An 18,689-nucleotide genomic window follows, 5' to 3' on the forward strand; every position below is an offset into this window, starting at 1 on the left:
AAGCAGTCTCCAATAACAATACCTCCTAGCCACTTTCTATGAATTTATGGGGGTCGAGTACATTCAAACTACCACGCAGTTTAAAATTTGATGGTTTGAAATTAATCAAACAATGAAGTGAATTTTTTGTGATAGGTAGATGACAAGCTGTCTTTAAAATGTATGTGGAAGTGCAAACACTTCCAGTGTATGGGCCATACACTATCAGTGAGAAAGGAAGAAAGAGCCAAAAGACAGTTCCTAATGCATAGGAAATCTTAAACTGCAACTTTCACATCACAAATGCTTCATTCATAACAACATTCATACAGGAGAACAATGGAGAAGGCAGACATCAAAACGTCTAGGTAAAACCCTCAAAAAAGCTGGTCCCTACTGAATTGAATATCACACACATACAAGAGTAACCATGGGCTAGAGAGATGGCTCAGTGATTAAGAGCACTGGTTGTGTTTCTGGAAGACTTGGGTTTCATTCCCAGTACCTACATGGTGGCTCATAACTGTCTATAACACTAGTTCCAGGGGATCTGATACCCTCACATGGACATACATGCAAAAAAAAAATGCCAATGGTCATAATATAAAAAATAAAAAAATAGGAAATTATTTTTTAAAAAGAGTAATCACAGACCTGTGTATTAAAAGCCATATTGAAAGACCCCAACCCTAGTCTCCATCTTTGGATGTTTTTGTGATAAACTAGACCAGGGAAAAACAGGATACCTGTGGGCAGCAGAAGCAGTCTTGAGACCAGCTACACCTGCCAAGGGGGCAAAAACAGGATATCTGTGGACAGCAGAAGCAGCCTTGAGAAAAACACTCAGTATCAAAGCTCAGGGCAGGAACTGGCTTAAAACTGGCTTGTTTTTATCCTGATTTGTTTTTATCCTGCCAGACTTGTTTTTGTCCTGTTTGACTTGTTTTTGTCCTGTTTTCATCCTGTTAGACTTGTTTTCGCCCTGATGTTGACCTCCCCCCCCCCATGTTAACCAATGATATTGCGGTTGCTATGGTTCCCTGTTATGTAACCCTGAGACCCTATAAATACTTGATGGAAAACTACCAAGGGGGCCCAGTCTCACTGGAGCACTGAGTACCCCGTTGGCACCTTCGACATTAAAGAATTCTCTTGCTGTTGCATCCATTGGGATGGCTTATTGAATCTGGGGGATCCTTTCCTGAACCCTAGAAAATTAGGGTCTTTCAATATCATATGGCTCTTAGTCTTAACATCTGAAATAACTTTGTCACTACTGGTAAAGATGCCACACTGATAAAACCCCTAGCTTAGAAAGTCAGAAAATTTTCCTTAGAAGTTACAAATTGAGCTAGTTTTTGGATAATTGTAGGATCTGGACACATGAGATTTTAGGAGGCATATTCTAAGCACAGATGAAATATGGAATTTGGAGGGCACTGATTAGATGCTTCCAGCTGGGGTGAAAGCTTCAAGACTGAGAGAGTTGAGAGAATGTCTTCCATGGTCAATAGTTAGCAGACTTGGGACATGCCCACAAAGCAGAAGACGACAGCATTATTCTCCATGAACTCTAACATGGAGACTGGAGTGCATTGAGTCCATGAGGAATTACAGCACACGTCTTCCTCAGAATAGAATCCATGAACATGCATAATATTATGCTAGGGGAAAAGGGGGTGAGGCAAAAATGAATAAATATGATTTTTAATTCAGGATAAGTGAAGAAACGCTGGGGAAGTAATTTAAACATCTGGAGTGTGTCAGATTTGTGGATAGCATAAATTAGTTACAGTAATGATGTCCAAGAGGCTGTTGGGAATGAAGGGTGGGAAACTGAGATTGACCAGAAGCTGTTTATGCACATGCGTGAATTTAGGGTGTTTGCAGCTGCAGGTATAGATGAGCTCACTGGTGAGAAAACAATGAGTGCTAGGAACTGAGGGCTGGGGAACACACACATTTGGGAAGTAGAAGGAAAGGAGGAAATGGGGTGGGGGGTGGGAAGGGAGTATCTAGTGGAGAGGTAGGGAATTAGAAACAGGTGGGAACCAGAGAGACTGACTTGCAATATGTGATGCTGTTAACAGTTCACTTGCTCCACCTCTGTGAAGAATGCAGTCCAGGCGAGCCTTCTGTGCTTGTGTTCTGGAGATGCTCAATTGCATTGCTGCATAACTTCAGTGGGAAGGGGAGGAAGCCATGTCTGCAGGTCAGAAGGCAATTGCATGGAGTTCATTCCCAAACAAAGGGAGAAACAGATCTTAGATAGAAGAAACCATGTTATTTGTCAGACACTTTCTTTAATTTCTCTTCAAAGATGAAAAAGGGCTTTAGAAATGGATTAAACTTAGCTGGCTGCCTGGGGGAGAAACACAAACCCTGGGTCATATCACACCAACAGGATTTTATTTGTATGTTTGTTTGGGCAATTGAGTGCTTTAGAAACTGAATTAGTTTTGAACATTCAGGCTTTATAGAAAAATTCCTTATTTCTAGTTTCTCTATAAAAAGTCATAAATTTGGCAACTTTTCCCATTCTGCTGAAACCACCAACTCTGGAGTGACATGGTGTCTGTTTCTTAGCACCACTTAGTCTTCTTGAGTCTCTGCAGATGAGATGCTGCGCTTTGGCAAAGGTTAAAATGCACACTCCCTAATTAAACCCACCACATTCATTTTGTAAAATAGAAGCACAAGTTCAAAATGAAAGAGTGAGTGACCCCAGAAGTCACCTACCTGGGCAGTAGAAGATTCCTGAACTGGTATGACCTAGTTCTTATTCCGTGGGTGTGCCTCACTAACTCAGTAAGTTTTCGGCCTCGCTGACTCTTGAGGACTGGGCCAAGGTATTTCTACTCCTTCGTGGATTCTAGTATTGTCAGTATCAGTGCTGTGATTTGTTTGGGACAGTGTCTGACCAGGTTCTCGGCTCCTCCCATGTGGTTCAGATGGTGAGCAGAGATCCTTCAGATAAGCAGGGCCCTCTACCACTCACCAACGCCCATGCTAGCTTTTTTAGGACTTTGGCAGAACACGGAGTACATAAATTCCACATAAGGTTTCTTTTGTGGAGATTTTTGAGGCAGAAGTGGAATGATGTTAAACAATGACTATTATGTGCTGCCTCCCAAAGTAGAAAATTAAGTCCAGTTCACTAGAATTAATACCAGACCACACTCTTCACACCCCTTCACCCAAGATCTTCAATTGGTCTCTCAAGGGGATTTGATTAGTATGTTGGCGCTTACATGTTCTCTGCCTGGAGAAGAAAGCTGTCATGTAACTGTCCTTCTTATTCCCTCCCCCAACACACACACACACATGAAATTCACTGACCTCTCAAAAGTCCTCTGAATATCAAGAGGGGCACAATGGCTTCAGTTAGAACATAGATGCTCCCATCCTCTTCAGAAAGCCTGGGGGAGTCCTGTGCCAATGCCCTCGCTCCTGCCCTCCACTACACAATATGGATTGCATTGCTTTAGAAATGGGACTGTTAGGCATTTGGCTATGGGGTTTAGGGTAGACAGTGTCATTCTAATGAGTATTAGAGATTGAGTGGTGATGGAGGAGGGTCATCTGTCTTATCTGTTGTTTCATTGGTTAATTAATAAAGAAAACTGCTTGGCCTGATAGGTCAGAACATAGGTAGGTGGGGAAGACAGAACAGAATGCTGGGAGGAAGAAGGCAATGAGGCAGGAGCCTCAGGCAGACACGATGAAGCTCTGGCCCAAGATGGATGTAGGTTAGAATCTTCCCGGTAAGCCACCACCTCGTGGTGCTACACACATTAATAGAAATGGGTTAATCAAGATGTGAGAGTTAGCCAGTAAGAGGCTAGATATAATGGGCCAGGCAGTGTTTAAATGAATATAATTGTGTGTTGTTATTTCGGGTGTAAAGCTAGCTGTGCAAGAGCCGGGCAGGATGAAAATCAGGCCTGCCTGCATCCCATCACTACAGAGTGGCCCCGTGGAAGTATAGAAAGCCTGATTTTTCCTTGAAACCCAACTCTTTAGATACATTTTGTGTTAGTGTCACAAACAGCAGCTCTTCCCGGGGCTTCTCTCTCTGTGTACTCTGGGCCAAGTGCAGCCTAGAGTGGCCCATACATGCTAACAGGGCGACCTAATAGGCTGTATTTATTAGTGACAATTGATGAGGCTTTCACAGTCTGTTTTCCCAGTGTACAGCTGTGAACACAGCTGCAGGCTTCAGTACCAGCCTCGTCAACTTGCCTAGTCACCGTCTCAGGATTTTTATGAAAGTGGTCACTATTGCCAATGTATTCGCTATTTTCTCACTGTGGTGACAACTTGAGGGGCTTTATTGTAGCTCACAGTGGAGGACACAGTCCATCATGGTGGAAACTGCATGTGGAGAGAGAGGACACAGTTCACCGTGGTGGGGAAGGCAGGGAGACAGAGGACACAGTTCACCGTGGTGGGGAAGGCAGGGAGGGAGAGGGTATGGTCCACTACAGTGATGAAGGCATGGAGGCGGGAGCTTGAGGGGCTTTATCATAGTTCACAGTGGAGGACACAGTCCACCACGGCGGGGAATGCATATAGAGAGAGAGAGCGCAGTCCACCACAGTGGGGAATGCATATGGAGAGAGAGAGCGTAGTCCACCGCGTTGGGGAAGTCATGGAGGTGGGAGCTTGAGGCAGCTGGTCACACTACATCCACAGTCAGGAAACAGAAAAAATTATGCCACATCCCACCACTTCCCCCACCCCAGTCCAGGACCACAGCCCATGGATGGTGTCAGCCACATCTGCATCTTCCCACCTCAGCTGACTTGACCCCGATTGGCTGAGAATCCTCACAGATAAGCCAGGGGTTGTTTCTATGGCAATTATGAATTTCATCAAGCTGACTAAAAGTAATCATGGCAGTGATGTAATTCATCAAACTTCTCTAAAATAAACGATATTTGGATACGTCTGGATGGCTGTGGACTCGGGGACAAATGACCGCTTTTTTCTCTCACCACGTCGAGTGGCTCTTCTTCATCATGTGACACTGCTATCTTTGTCACAAGGTATCCACAGTTACCCACATGGGCGATCTCGCAATGGGGTGTAATAATTAGATAATTTAAGAGTCTATATTCACATTGAATTACTGTAAACAGTGCCCTCTATAACTGTGTCTATCACTCACTTAACTACAGTTCTAAACTTGTAACTCTATTAAAACTAGTCCATAGAACCACATGAAATCACTTCATGGGAGAATGTAAACAGTTTGGAAGTTACCAACACAGACATCACATTTCCCTTGGCAAGACAAAAAGAGAAAAAGAAAAAAGAAAAAAAGAAAAGAAAAGCTGCAGTCTATGATCGTATTGCTCTTCTTGACTTGTGGGTTTGTTCACCACCACTAATTATATCCTTACAGATCATTTCTCATTTTGTAGACATCAATGAAAGCCCATCAATATGGCTGAGTATTCCTTTTAGAACCAACCCATCACACACCTCATGTGGCCCACGATGTCTATAACACAGCTGGTAATTGCCTCACAGAGAATGACAATGGTTATGACACATTATAGGAGCTGCATGCGGAGCCTTTGGATGAAGCTGTTATTGAGAAATGAGTAAAACAGTACACGTGGTCCTTAACTACCACACTTGGTTTACATCAGTATCAGTTCCAGGAGGTTGGTACTGCTTCCTTTCCAAACCAGCTTCAATACTTCTGTTTGCCAGCTTTTTAAGGCTGCATGCACTCTGCTTCTCCAGTATCTGCCAGAGTAAGCATTTCAGAAGGTAGGTGGAGACAGATCCCAGCCTGCAAGTTCTGGGAGGACTCATTCCATCTTGCACAAGTTCTGCTCTCTGCCTGTCTTGGTCAACACCTTTTCATGCATTCAGAGAAGAATGGGAAAAGCTCACAGAGCAGTTGACAACTTTAAATACATTCTACAATTCCTTGTATCATAGGCGGGGTTGAAACAGGAGGGAAAAGGAATTGTAAACTCTATTGTTTGATTGTAGATTATACCTGAGTTCTCACATATCTGAGGCACATTATTTTGTACCTATCAGTAGATTCATAGCACATATCCATTTTCCATTCCATTCTCCGGTTCTTATATCTTGCTACTTTTTGTTTTGTTTTTGCCTTTTGAGACTGGGTTTCTCTGTAGCTTTGGAGCCTGTTCTAGAACTAGCTCCTGTGAACCAGGCTGACCTTGAACTCCACAGAGATTCACCTGCCTCTGCCTCTTGAGTGCTGGGATTAGAGGTGTGTGCCACCACTGCCTGGCATATCTTGCTACTTACGATGTTAATGCAATAGCAAGTATTTTCTAGGTGTGGGAGCGGGGTGCTTGTTGGTTCCCAGCCACCTAGCTAGCTTAGACCTGAAATAATCACACAGAAACTGTATTAATTAAGTCACTGCTTGGCCCATTAGCTCTAGCTTCTTATTGGCTAACTCTTACATATTAATTTAACCCATTTCTATTAATCTCTGTATTGCCACATGCAGTGGCTTACCAGCAAAGTTTTGGCATGTCTGATTCTGCCTTCTTCCTCCCAGCAGAATCCAGTTTTTCCTGCCTACCTAAGTTCTTCCCTATCAACAGGCCAAGGCAGTTTCTTTATTCATTAACCAATAAAAGCAACACATAGACAGAAGGACCTCCCACACAATTTCCCCCTTTCTGTTTAAATAAAAAAGGAAGGTTTTAACATTAACATAGTAAAATTATATATAACAAATCAGTTATCAAGCAAGAATTAGTAGTTACAATATTTATATCTACTTTTTCTTTTGTCAAAACTAAGGAAAACTATAACTATAAATTCTTCAACACAATCAAAGACTCCAGAAGGATACAATATTGCCTAAGTTAGCAGGAAGTGCATTGTAAGCAACTTCCAAAATTCTAGACATCTTGCTACCTGAACAGTCACCCAAAGTTCTTCTGTATCATTGGGGCATCCATCTTCAGCCTACAGGCTCATAGTATCCAGCAGACTTTTCCATGAAGCAGGAAATTTCAAAGACAGGTCTGCCTATATTAGCAGTTTGCCAGTCACTTTCACCTGTGTCCCACAGAATGTCTTACAGATTCTTTCGTGAAGCAGGAATGCCAAAGGAACATCTTACCTTTAGGCGAGTTCAGCAGTCATTTCTCTGTGGATCCTGCATGTCCAGTTAAGCAGTCTAGGCAAGAACAGTTTCTTGCCCACATAGCTAGCAAACTCCATAAGGAGCCTCTTCGATGCCCATCTTCCTCTTGAAGTAACTGGTGCTACCAAGAGCAGATGTGTCTCATTGTCATGAAAACTCCTAAGTTCTTAAAACATTTTAAATGCCATATTCTGAAGGACTCTGAAAGATTTAAAGAATACCTATCTAACTGATATGTATATATCTCTATACATCTAGAAAATCTAACATGACTATAAGCTTGACTATTAATGGTTATCTATTAACTTATATTTCTTAATTATACATTATATTTTTAAATGAGCTACACAAACACAATACCTTAATCAATATCAGAAATACATATACATATAACAAAATTGACCTTAAATTTGTATCAATAAACCAAGATCCATACCAATGAAAATTATTTATATCTGTATCAAGCAGGTGCAATTTTTCTCTTTAGAACACAAAGAGTATTGACCCATAGTCTTCTATCCCATCACACAAAGGCTAATGATACCACAAGAATTTTGCTCATATTCTTGAGGGATTACTAGAAACTTCCTTGCATTAAAGGAAGGGGTCTTTGGTGTGTGGGGATGCTGAGCCTTCATGTTCAGGCTGACTGGCCCTGATCTAGGGCACTTAGACTTTCTCCACCTCAGTTTGCTCTCCTTCCCCAGCATGGTACTCTGTTGCCAATTATTTCAAAAGTCTTATGTCATGAGATCTGCATTAGTGCCACCTTCCAGGTGAACAAGTCATTTCATGTAAGTCCTCCTTTGTGACCCACCATTCATCTCAGACATTACCCATCTGGGTGGTTATGACCTCATGGAGAATGCAGAGGTATTTCATACACCTATGTGACAATGGCCAGCAGTGAGCCAGACTTAAGTTGACATCTTTAGTAAGTACCACGTATCCTGTGCTTAGGAGAACTTGTTGCACACTGAAGAAATTGTTTTGCACATCATGTTCCAGGTTCTGGACTGAACATAGTACAGATGGAGCAAAACCACCCAACATTTGCTGGTTGTTCCGATTACGGTGCTGTTAGGTGAAACAATGTTTAAAAGTGAGCACATCCAGAATTTTTATTCAGGAAAGCCAAGAGTCTGGTTATTGTGAGAGGACAGAGGAGCCCTCAGCCTCTTCCCAGGATCTTTGTGTTTGCTTGGATTTGTTTTTTTGAGATAGAATTTCTTTGTGTAACCTTGGCTGTCCTGAAACTCTCAAGGCTAGGCTGTCCTTGAACTCAGAGAGATCCATCTGCCTCTGCCTCCCAAGTGTACCATCACCACCTGGTCTAGCATGTTCTATGAAGGGGAGGAAAGGCGGCTGAAGGGACCATAACATGAGCCCTTCTGGAGTTGAGGGATTGGCTATATATTCAAGGAATAAATAAAGCTTCATTGACAGTTTTTCTTAAGGTATAAGAATTATAAGATGTCATAACTTTTTGTCATGATTTAATGGTCAGATAGAGCACTAACTAATTCTAGAAAATTATATGATTTTGTACATGATTTTGGGTTTGAGTATCAGTTTTCTGCAGTGAACCATGAGCATGCTGAACCTTTGAAGTCTCCATAAGTCGGATGGGGTCCCACAAAGAAAATTCATCCAAGACTGTGATAACACCACTAAGCTGAAAATCATCACCTAAAGATTGGCTTTGGACTACAAACTACTTAGAACAATTTTGAGGTGGCTAACTGAAATGATCCAGCCTAAGAAACTACTCCAGCCAGGACTTGAGACAAGCCCTGCACTTTCCCTGCAGGGACTGTACAATAAATGATACAGCTACTTCACCACCCATGAGCTTGGGTGTCACCTGCTATAGAGTAGAGCCATAACTGTGCTCTGTTGTGATGAGGGGCAGTTCCTGAGCACCTAGAACATTCCTAGTGCTTAGGTGCTCAGTGAGGTTGCTAGGGACTGGCATGGGGCTCAGAGGTGACAGTGGTGTCTGTGAAGTCCAGGTTCTATCCCTAGTACAGGAAAACAACACCAGAAGCTTGGCTGTGGCTGGTAATGCTGGTGACCATGCTCGTTTTTCTCCCGCCTCCAAGCTCTCCCCACACAGCACCTGGTGGTGCAGAGCACAGCACCAGGCACGAAGGGTGGCCAGGTCTCCCTAACGGTGCACAGTGCCCAGCAGGTGCACTCCGCCCCTGAGGTAGGTGGTGCCACATTGACATCTTCCCCACTTCTTCCCCTGTTCTAGCCATGCACTCCATATCTGCCATATGACATATCTGCCTCCTCTACCTGTTTTTGAGACAGATCTCACAATGTCTTTCAGGTGGATACAAAACTCCTGGCTCTTGTGTTTGTTTGTTTTCATTTTGTTTTTTTTTTGTGGGGGGGGGAGGCTGGTTTTTTGAGACAGGGTTTCACTGTAGCTTTGGAGCCTGTTCTTGTAGAACAGGCTGGCCTTGAACTCACAAAGATCCACCTGCCTCTGCCTCCTGAGTGCTGGGATTAGATTAAAGGCTTGTGCCACCACCACCTGACCTCAAAACTCCTATGTAGAGCAGGCTGACTCCTAACTTTGGATCCTCCTGACTCAGTCCTGAGTGCTGGGTTGCAGGTGTACACCACAATGCCTGGCCTCTCATGAAGAACTGAATTCACGTGCAGCTCCTGAGTCCTAGCACCCCTGCTCCATGGACCCTGGGTAGGATTAGCTAGCCTGGCCCTGCAGCTGAGCTGAGGTTGAGAGAGCTGTAGTCCAGAAAGAAAAGGAGTCTCCTCTTCCACCTTCAGGGCGAATAGAGTCCTTCATTGGGACCTTGAAACACACACACATTCCAGTAAGAGTTTGGAGGTCACAGGCTGGAGGCAGAGGCAAGTAGATCTCTGTTAGTTTGGGGCCAATTTGATCTACACAGTGAGTTACAGGACAACCTGACCTATTACATAGTGAGATCCTGTCTTCAAAACAAAAACCTCAAAAAGAAAAAAGAATACACGGCCAGATGCCAGGCTTAGCTGAGTCTTCCAGCCTTGCAGCCAGTATTTTCTGTGTCTAACAGAGCTAATGGTTCTGCATGTGTGGCCACATACTCACATTCGAGAGGCTGAAGCAGGAGGATTTCAGATGGGATGCTAACAAGTTTGATACCGAGACCCTGTCTCAGAAAAAGCTGATGAAATCCGCCATTCATCTGCACCCTCTTATCAGAATTAGTTTATCCTAGCGCTGCATGCCCCAGATCAACACAAGCCCACCCACTTGTGTGGCCCAGGGACATGGGGATCAGAAGCACCCAGTGCATTGCAGCAGGTGGTGGGGCAGCAGATGTGAAGGTAGAGACCATACTAGAGGAAAGCTCCCAGCCCCTTCCTTCTCACCTTCTCTGCACCCCTTCTGATTATGGAAGCCACAGTGGACTTTGATCCCTGTGGGAGGATTGGAAACCCTACTACTCCTCCCTACAGAGGCTTATGCTTATGGCTGTGGGATATTCCACCCTCTCCAAGGAGTCCTTCTCAGGAAGGTTTGTTAGGGCCTAGGTGCTCCAGATACAACCCAGGCCGGCCTGAATATTGTTCATATTTGTTCTCTTATAGCGGTCACCAGTGCAGGCCAACAACTCCACCAGCAAGACAGCTGGGGTTCCTGCAGGCACTGTGCAGCAACTACAGGTCCATAGTGTCCAGCAGAACATCTACCTGGGTCCCCTTGATTGATCTCCAATACATTAAAGTCAGTAAAAGTGGGGACTCTCAACCCTTATACACCCTTAATTTCATCCATAAATGCAGAGAGTAACTTGATGTTCATCTTGTAAATGAGTTTAGGGCTCAACTCTTAAAGACACAATGTTTGGTAGGTTAACAGATAATAGTTTTGGAGGCTATTGAAAAGGGACCCCTCCCTTCCATCATCTTCCTCTTCCAAAGTTTACTATACTGAAGACTTCCCCATGCCCTCTCTGAGGAGGATACAGACCCTGTCAAGTTAGGGATACAAAAAGAAGAACTATTCTGTTTTTCACTGGTATAATCAAAACAAAAGTCAGGAAATGTTGTTCATAGTCATTGTTATTCTTGTTGCTGCCTTTCTTGTCTGTGGGGTTAGAGAGTGGAGACACACAGAGGTACGGGGTTAGGAAGGAGACACGAACACGCGGCGGTCCCACGTGGGTGCACTTTAATGGGGGAGGGGTAACAACATGTAGGGTAAGGGTGAGCAGAGACGAAAGGAGAGGGGGGAAGAGAGAGAGGGGGCTCGTGGCGACCCCCACGCTTTTAAAGGGGAACACAAGGGCTACTGGGAGAAGTGTCCTGTGCCTTTGTGGCTTCCCGTCCAGGGGAATGCTGGGAGCTGTAGTTTGCAAAAGGAACAACAGTCATGACATTTTGTAAAACTCCTACATTTTGATTAAACAGTGACAATTTTGGAAGCTAACGTCAAATTTCTAGAATAAAAGCAACTTGCTTCGTTAGATTCCTGCCTTCCTTTCTCTATCAACCTCCAGTAAGGGACTAGCCATGAAAGATGTTTATTAATCACCTAACATCCTTTGGCTGACCTGGAACTTACTATGTAGATCAGGCTGACCTCAAACTTAGAGATCTCCACCTACCTCTGACTCCCAAGTGGTGGGATAAAACATGTGTGCCACCACTGCCTGGCTAAAGGAAAAATTTCAGTCATCCTTTTCCCAATTTTCTGTCCCATGGCTACCCCATATTGTAGTCAGATAGTGAGCTCTTACTCTTTTAATTAAAAAATAATAATTTAAATTTATGTATATGAGTATTTTGCTTGCATGTATGTCTTTACATCATGTTTGTGCTTGATGCCTGCAGGGGCTAGATGATTACAATGATCCTCTAGACCTGGAGTTACAAATGGTTTTGAGCTGCTGGGTAGGTGCTGAGAATCAAAGTCAGGACTTCTCATAGAACAGCCAGTGCTCTTAACTGCGGAGCTATCTCTCTTTACAACAGAGATTTCGTGACCCTTATTTATGGCTAGAAACCAATTATGAGTGAGTACAACCCATGTTCATCTTTTTGGGTCTGGGATACCTCACTCAGGATAGTGTTTTCTATTTCCATCCATTTGCATGCAAAATTCGAGAAGTCATTGTTTTTTACCGCTGAGTAGTACTCTAATGTGTAGATATTCCATACTTTCTTCATCCATTCTTCCATTGAAGGGCATCTAGGTTGTTTCCAGGTTCTGGCTATTACAAATAATACTGCTATGAACATAGTTGAACAAATGCTTTTGTCATATGATAGGGCATTTCTTGGGTATATTCCCAAGAGTGGTATTGCTGGGACCAGGGGTAGGTTGATCCCGAATTTCCTAAGAAACCAAAACACTGACTTCCATAGTGGTTGCACAAGATTGCATTCCCACCAGCAATGGATGAGGGTACCCCTTCCTCCACAACCTCTCCAGCAAAGGTTATCCTTGGTGTTTTTGACTTTAGCCATTCTCACAGGTGTAAGATGATATCTCAAAGTTGTTTTGATTTGCATTTCCCTGTTTGCTAAGGAAGTTGAGCATGACCTTAAGTGTCTTTTGGCCATTTGAACTTCTTCTGTTGAGAATTCTCTGTTCAGATCATCTGAAGAACTTCCTTTTCCCCAAATAAAAGCCTGTATGATTGGGGCTTGAGACATGGCTTAGTGATTAAGAGTACTTGCAGTTCTTGCATAGAAACTTAGTTAACAGAACCCACTGTGGCCTCCAAGCAGCTTTAACTCCATTTCCAAGGGATTTGATGCCCTCTTTTGGCTCCTGTGGGTACTGCATGCACACGATGCACATTTGTATATGCAGACTAATTAATACTCATAAATATAGAAGTAAATACCTGCCTTTCTTTCTCATAGATCTTTCACTTAAAACTCAAGTAAAAAGTTGTGTATGGTAGCATATGCTTGTACCCCACATGTGAGGGAGAGGTTGCTGGGGAAGATTGCTGGGGTTTCCTACCTGTAAGCCAACATTTAGGTTCAGTGACACACCCTGTCTCAGTACAATAAGGCATAAAATGATAGAGCAGGACACATCTGACATCATCTTCTGGTTTCTGCATGTGCACACACACACCTGTGCACAAATACTTCACCCACTCACATACACACACAACATACACACACTTTTCATTCTTAAATGTGTAAAACTTACTTTTTCAGTGGTAGAACTTCGAAGATAAATCGACATAAGCAAAAAAGAAGTACAAGACTGTTGGTTATCAGCAGTATGCTAAGCAGAATGATATTCACATGGTCTTCAATGCTTTTCATTTTTCCTTCTGTAGAATAAGTTCTTTTTACTGCAATATATTGTATCATCAGCAGATGTGCTAGGTAACCCAGTTCCCCCCCACACACACACTTTGAGAGTGATTTGCCACTGTACATGATAAGTCAAATCTCTTTCTCAGTGATTTTTTGAAAAATATGTTGAAGTCTATGAATGTTTGCCTATGTGTTGGAGTGTTTGCTTGGATGTATTTATGTATACCATATGCATGTATGCTTAGAATCTGGCAGAGGTTAGAAGAGAGTGTCAGATACTCTGAAACTGTTGTTACAAATGCTTGTGAACTACCATATGAGTGTACCAGGAACTGAACTCAGCCCTCTGTAAGAGAAACAAGTACTCTTAACTACTGAGTTATCTCTCCAGTCCTTCAGTGATTCCTTTTTAAGTTTAAGAAACTTTCCTTCATAATTTTCTTGTGTGTGTGTGCGCATACATGTGGGCATGTACATATGCAAATGCATGTACGTATGTACATGCATGTGCATGTGAATGTCTGAGGAGGACTTTAGGTATTTTCCTCAATCACTATCTTATTTTTTGAAATATCTCTCTTTCTCTCTCTCTCTCTCTTTCTATCCATATATATATATATATATATATATATAATTTGTTGTGCGCATATGGATTTGTCTGTGTGTGGACAAGTGCATGTTTCAATGTACATGTGGAGGTCAGAGGACACCTTGGTCTGAGCATTGGTAGAGGTAAGAACTCTCTAGTGGCCAGCTGCCCTGCTTCTCTGATCCTTCACCGTTCACCCCCCTATTATGAGGAAATAGTCTTATCTGGCAGTTTCAACAACATCGCCTTTCATATGTCCTGTAGTTGGGGGCAACAGAAAAAGTTAACCTTGACAAAAGGGTCAGGAAAAGGCCTATTTTGAGGACTCCTACCCCTCAATATCAACACCTGTATAACCTAACTCTCCCTAGTCCCAGGATGACAGGAAACTGGTACTCTCCAAAGCTCAGGATTGAGATTTTTGGCCAAATAAGAGGAAGGAATGTAAAACTTTAAGACAACTCTGAGGCCTCTCAGCCTTAGTGCTCCCCCCTTCCCTGGGAACCAGGAATCTAACAATTACCTACACATGTACTGAAATGTTGGAAACTTTCCATCTCCCTGAGTCTTTGTGAATGTTCCCCAGATAAAACTCAGTTGTTAAAATTGGGGCAAGATAACCCTTAAGATGTGACTCAGTTCCTGATGTTTTGACTCAGTCCCTGGGAAGGGGCCAAAGTAACCCTCAAATGTTTCCTCTTACCTCACTTGATCTGGTAACCGCCCTCCAGTCCTGGCTCAGACCAATCATTGCTAATAGCCCTTTGAATAAGCCAATCCCAATAGTTGAAGAACAACCCCCAGACTCCCCCCTTTTTTCTGTGGCTTTTTGCTTTAAAAGTAGTCTGTACCTGCTATTTGGGGTCTTTCTGGCTTCTTGAATGCTGATAGACCCTGTCATGACAGAATTAATTAAAATACTCATGCTTTTGCATCAACTGAGGTGTGAGAGTGTTTTCTTGAGGCAACCCCTCCTCGGTAATTGGACTCCAGTGTCCAACAATAGCTGATTCCAAGTTTTATTATTAATACTGATTAGAATTCATGTTACTGGTCTCTTTGGTTGTTTATTGCTGCACTGAAAACCAAGTTACCTGATTCATGAGTTTGTGAAGATTCTCCTGTCTAGCTCATATCCCATTGTAGGAACATTGGGATTATAGATAACTTGTCATTGTGCTCAGTTTATGTGTGTTCTGGGGCTCTGAATTTGTCACCACACTTGTGCAGCAATTGCCTTACCCACTTGGCCTTCCAGTGTAATTTTCTTTCCTTGAGCACATCCTGGCTTTGTGGTCGGAGACTGCTTTTTCATTTCCTGACTCCTCAGACCCAAATAATCACACAGAAGCTATACTATTTGGCCAATAGCTTAGTCTGTATTCCTTGCTAGCTCTTGCATCTTGAATTAACCCATTTTTCTTTATCTATGTATTGGCGCAAGGCTGTGGTTTACTGGTAAGGATCCAGCATCTGTCTCCTTTGGCAGCTACATGGTGACTCCCTGACTCTGCTTACTCTCTCTATCTCTGTTCTGATGTCCCACCTGGCTTTACTCTGCTAAGCATTTGGCCCAAACAGCTTTATTCATTATCCAATAAAAGCAACTCATATACAGAAGAACAGCCCACATCATGGCTATAAATATCAAATGTGAGTAGTATCTATGGCCAATTTGTATCATTATCTGCATTACTTCTGAATCATGGGTGGTTATTGCAGTAACTAAGATTTGAGCATATGCTGTGCATAGGTGAGTACAGTTGAGTGTTACTATGTATGTGGCAGGAAATATGACAGGATAACAACAGACCATGCTCATAGTCAATAGTATATTAGTAACAGCCACTTCAGAGGCTAAGAATGGAGGGTCATTCAGCTCAGGTACTTGAAAGGAGCCTGAACAACACAGAAAGAACTTAACTCTAACAACTAAATCCAAATCAAAACAAACCCCTGCTTCTTAAGTCCTATGGTAGATTTATTCCCATAAGGCTGTCTAGTTTGGTTGGCAGACAGGGTGTTAAAGGGAAGTCAGAGGGGACTGTAACTCTATATTCTTTAGAGTTCGAATTTCCACAAAGAACTTAAAATACCAACTATTGTACTGCAAATTCTTAAAGCCCTCTTAACAGTAACACCATTATAAGAGCATATTTCTTAATCCAGCATTCTTAATAACATAATACATTAATAATATGATAATACATTTTGAACATTAAGCTTAGGAATGTACCTGTGGTTCTGGCAGGAAATGATTCATTGGTGATATTCATATTAGAACAACTGTTCATACAGATGGATAAGATAAACGCACAGGGGCCGGGCGACGGTGGCGCACGCCTTTAATCCCAGCACTCGGGAGGCAGAGGCAGGCGGATCTCTGTGAGTTCGAGACCAGCCTGGTCTACAAGAGCTAGTTCCAGGACAGGCTCCAAAGCTACAGAGAAACCCTGTCTCGAAAAACCAAAAAAAAAAAAAAAAAAAAAAAAAAGATAAACGCACAGAAGAACACCTTCATGGCCACAGTGTAGCAAAATGCTTCTTTGGCTGACGTTACTGCTATATCTCCTCAGGCTGGTCTTGGGGTTTGTGACATTAGTTTTGCATCAGACACTGACAGCATAATCTCACTGTGGAAAAGCAGAAAAAAGGACTAAAGAGTCAGGCTTGGTGGTACATTACTATAATCACAGCATTTGGAAGGCAAGGCAGGAAGCTCATACATTTGAGGCCAAACTGAATTACACAGTAAGGCCTTGTCATGAACAACTCTTAACATTCTCCAACAACAGCAACACATCCATTTCAATCTGAGGGAGAGAGATAAGGGAAGAGATTTCTTAGTTAGGGTCTTTTTTGCTATATTAAAATACCATGTCCAAAAGTAGCTTATGAAAGAAAGGGTTTATTGAAGCTTACAGTTCCACACCACAGTCTATCATGAAGGAAAGTTAGGGAAGAAATTCATGGCAAGAACCTGAAGGCAGGATAAAGCCCCTGAAGTACTAGGTAGAGGTCTGATTTCACAGTAGTGTCAAAAGAATGATCCCATGTACTTATGTATATTTGAAAACAACAGCAACAGCAAAGCAATGTTTCTTTGGTAAAACATATTGAATGTCTCAAGAACTGGCTTTGTTCCAAGCTAGAATTCCTTCTGCCTTTGCATAGGGACTTATTGTTACTTATTGAATCTTAGTGCAACCAAGAATTTATGATTTTTTTTGCATTTCTCAATTTCTTTACTATGTTAGAATATTCTCTCACATTGCAAGGGGAAATTATAATTTAAATTTGCATGTTTTATGTTGCAAGGTTTGTAACTATCCTGAATGCAATTAGCAGTCTTTGAGCAAAATAAATATTGTAAAAAATGAAAACTAATTTATTTGAAATGGTATATCCTTTGCAATTATGATTAGCTTATCTTTCTTTAACTAATATAGGAACTCGCTTTCTTTACTAATGGATCAATGCCAGACACTTTCTGTGTCAGTGCCACCCAAAGTGGAAATCAAGTTAGCTAATGAATTTTTAAAAATGTTCACAAACTAATACTTAGTTAACTATTGGTTATTTTGTCAGAGAAAAATACACCCAGAGATTGTTTTCACTAGACATGTACAACATCTAAAATTCTATTACATGAAAAAAAAAACTGTAAAGACATGTGCTAAACTTAGGAGACAAAAATTCAATACACAAATAACTTTAGATTTAGGTAGAAGTGTAAATAGAACTTTAAATAATAAATATGTTAAAGTGTCTCCCAAGAAATAATCAGATCCACACGGTTATTGCTGAGATGAGTCTCAAATCAATAAATAAAGTCATGAAGGATGAACCTTGAGTCTCTGTAGGCAGAGATTTCCTGTGCTAGCAGTGAATCTTGAATAACCAGTCAGAGTCTTAATATTAATTATAAATGCTCAGCAAACAGCTCCAGTTTGTTACTAACTAGCTCATACAACTTAAGTTAACCCATTTCTATTAATCTATGTGCTGTTGTTGTGATAAGAGCGGCAGGCTATGTCCCCGGCACCCGGCCGCCCGCATGGCTAGCTTATGCCCCGAAATAATTACATGGAAACTGTATTCTTTTAAACACTGCCTGGCCCATTAGTTCCAGCCTCTTATTGGCTAGCTCTTACATATTGATCTAACCCATTTCTAATATTCTGTGTAGCACCATGAGCTGGCTTACCAGGAAAGATCTTAACCTGCGTCTGTTTGGAGTGGGAGAATCATGGCGACTGCCTGACTCGGCTTCTTTCTCCCAGCATTCTGTTCTGTTTACTCCACCCACCTAAGGGTTGGACTATCAAATGAGCCTAGGCAGTTTCTTTATTAATTAACCAATGAAAGCAACAGATTAGAAAGAAATCACTCCCACATCATGCTGTTCCAAGGCTCAAGGTTTTACCTCTCCAGCATGCCTTGCTTACTTCCTGTCTGTCTGGAAATTCCTCACTCCACCCTTCTTCCTCCCAGTATTCCCTCTCTGTCAGGTTGTCTCACCCAATCTCTTCCTGCCCAGCTATTGGTCAGTCACCTTTTTATTAGTAATGAAATGAGAGCAACACATAATTGCAGTGTATAAAGACTGTTCCATAGCGAGTCTCTGCAAAACAAAACAAAAAACCAAAAACCTGAAGGCAGGAACTG

Source organism: Microtus oregoni, unplaced genomic scaffold (assembly GCF_018167655.1).
Source record: "Microtus oregoni isolate MIOR12 unplaced genomic scaffold, Mior012 000014F_ref0000157, whole genome shotgun sequence".
NCBI classification, from domain to species: domain Eukaryota; kingdom Metazoa; phylum Chordata; class Mammalia; order Rodentia; family Cricetidae; genus Microtus; species Microtus oregoni.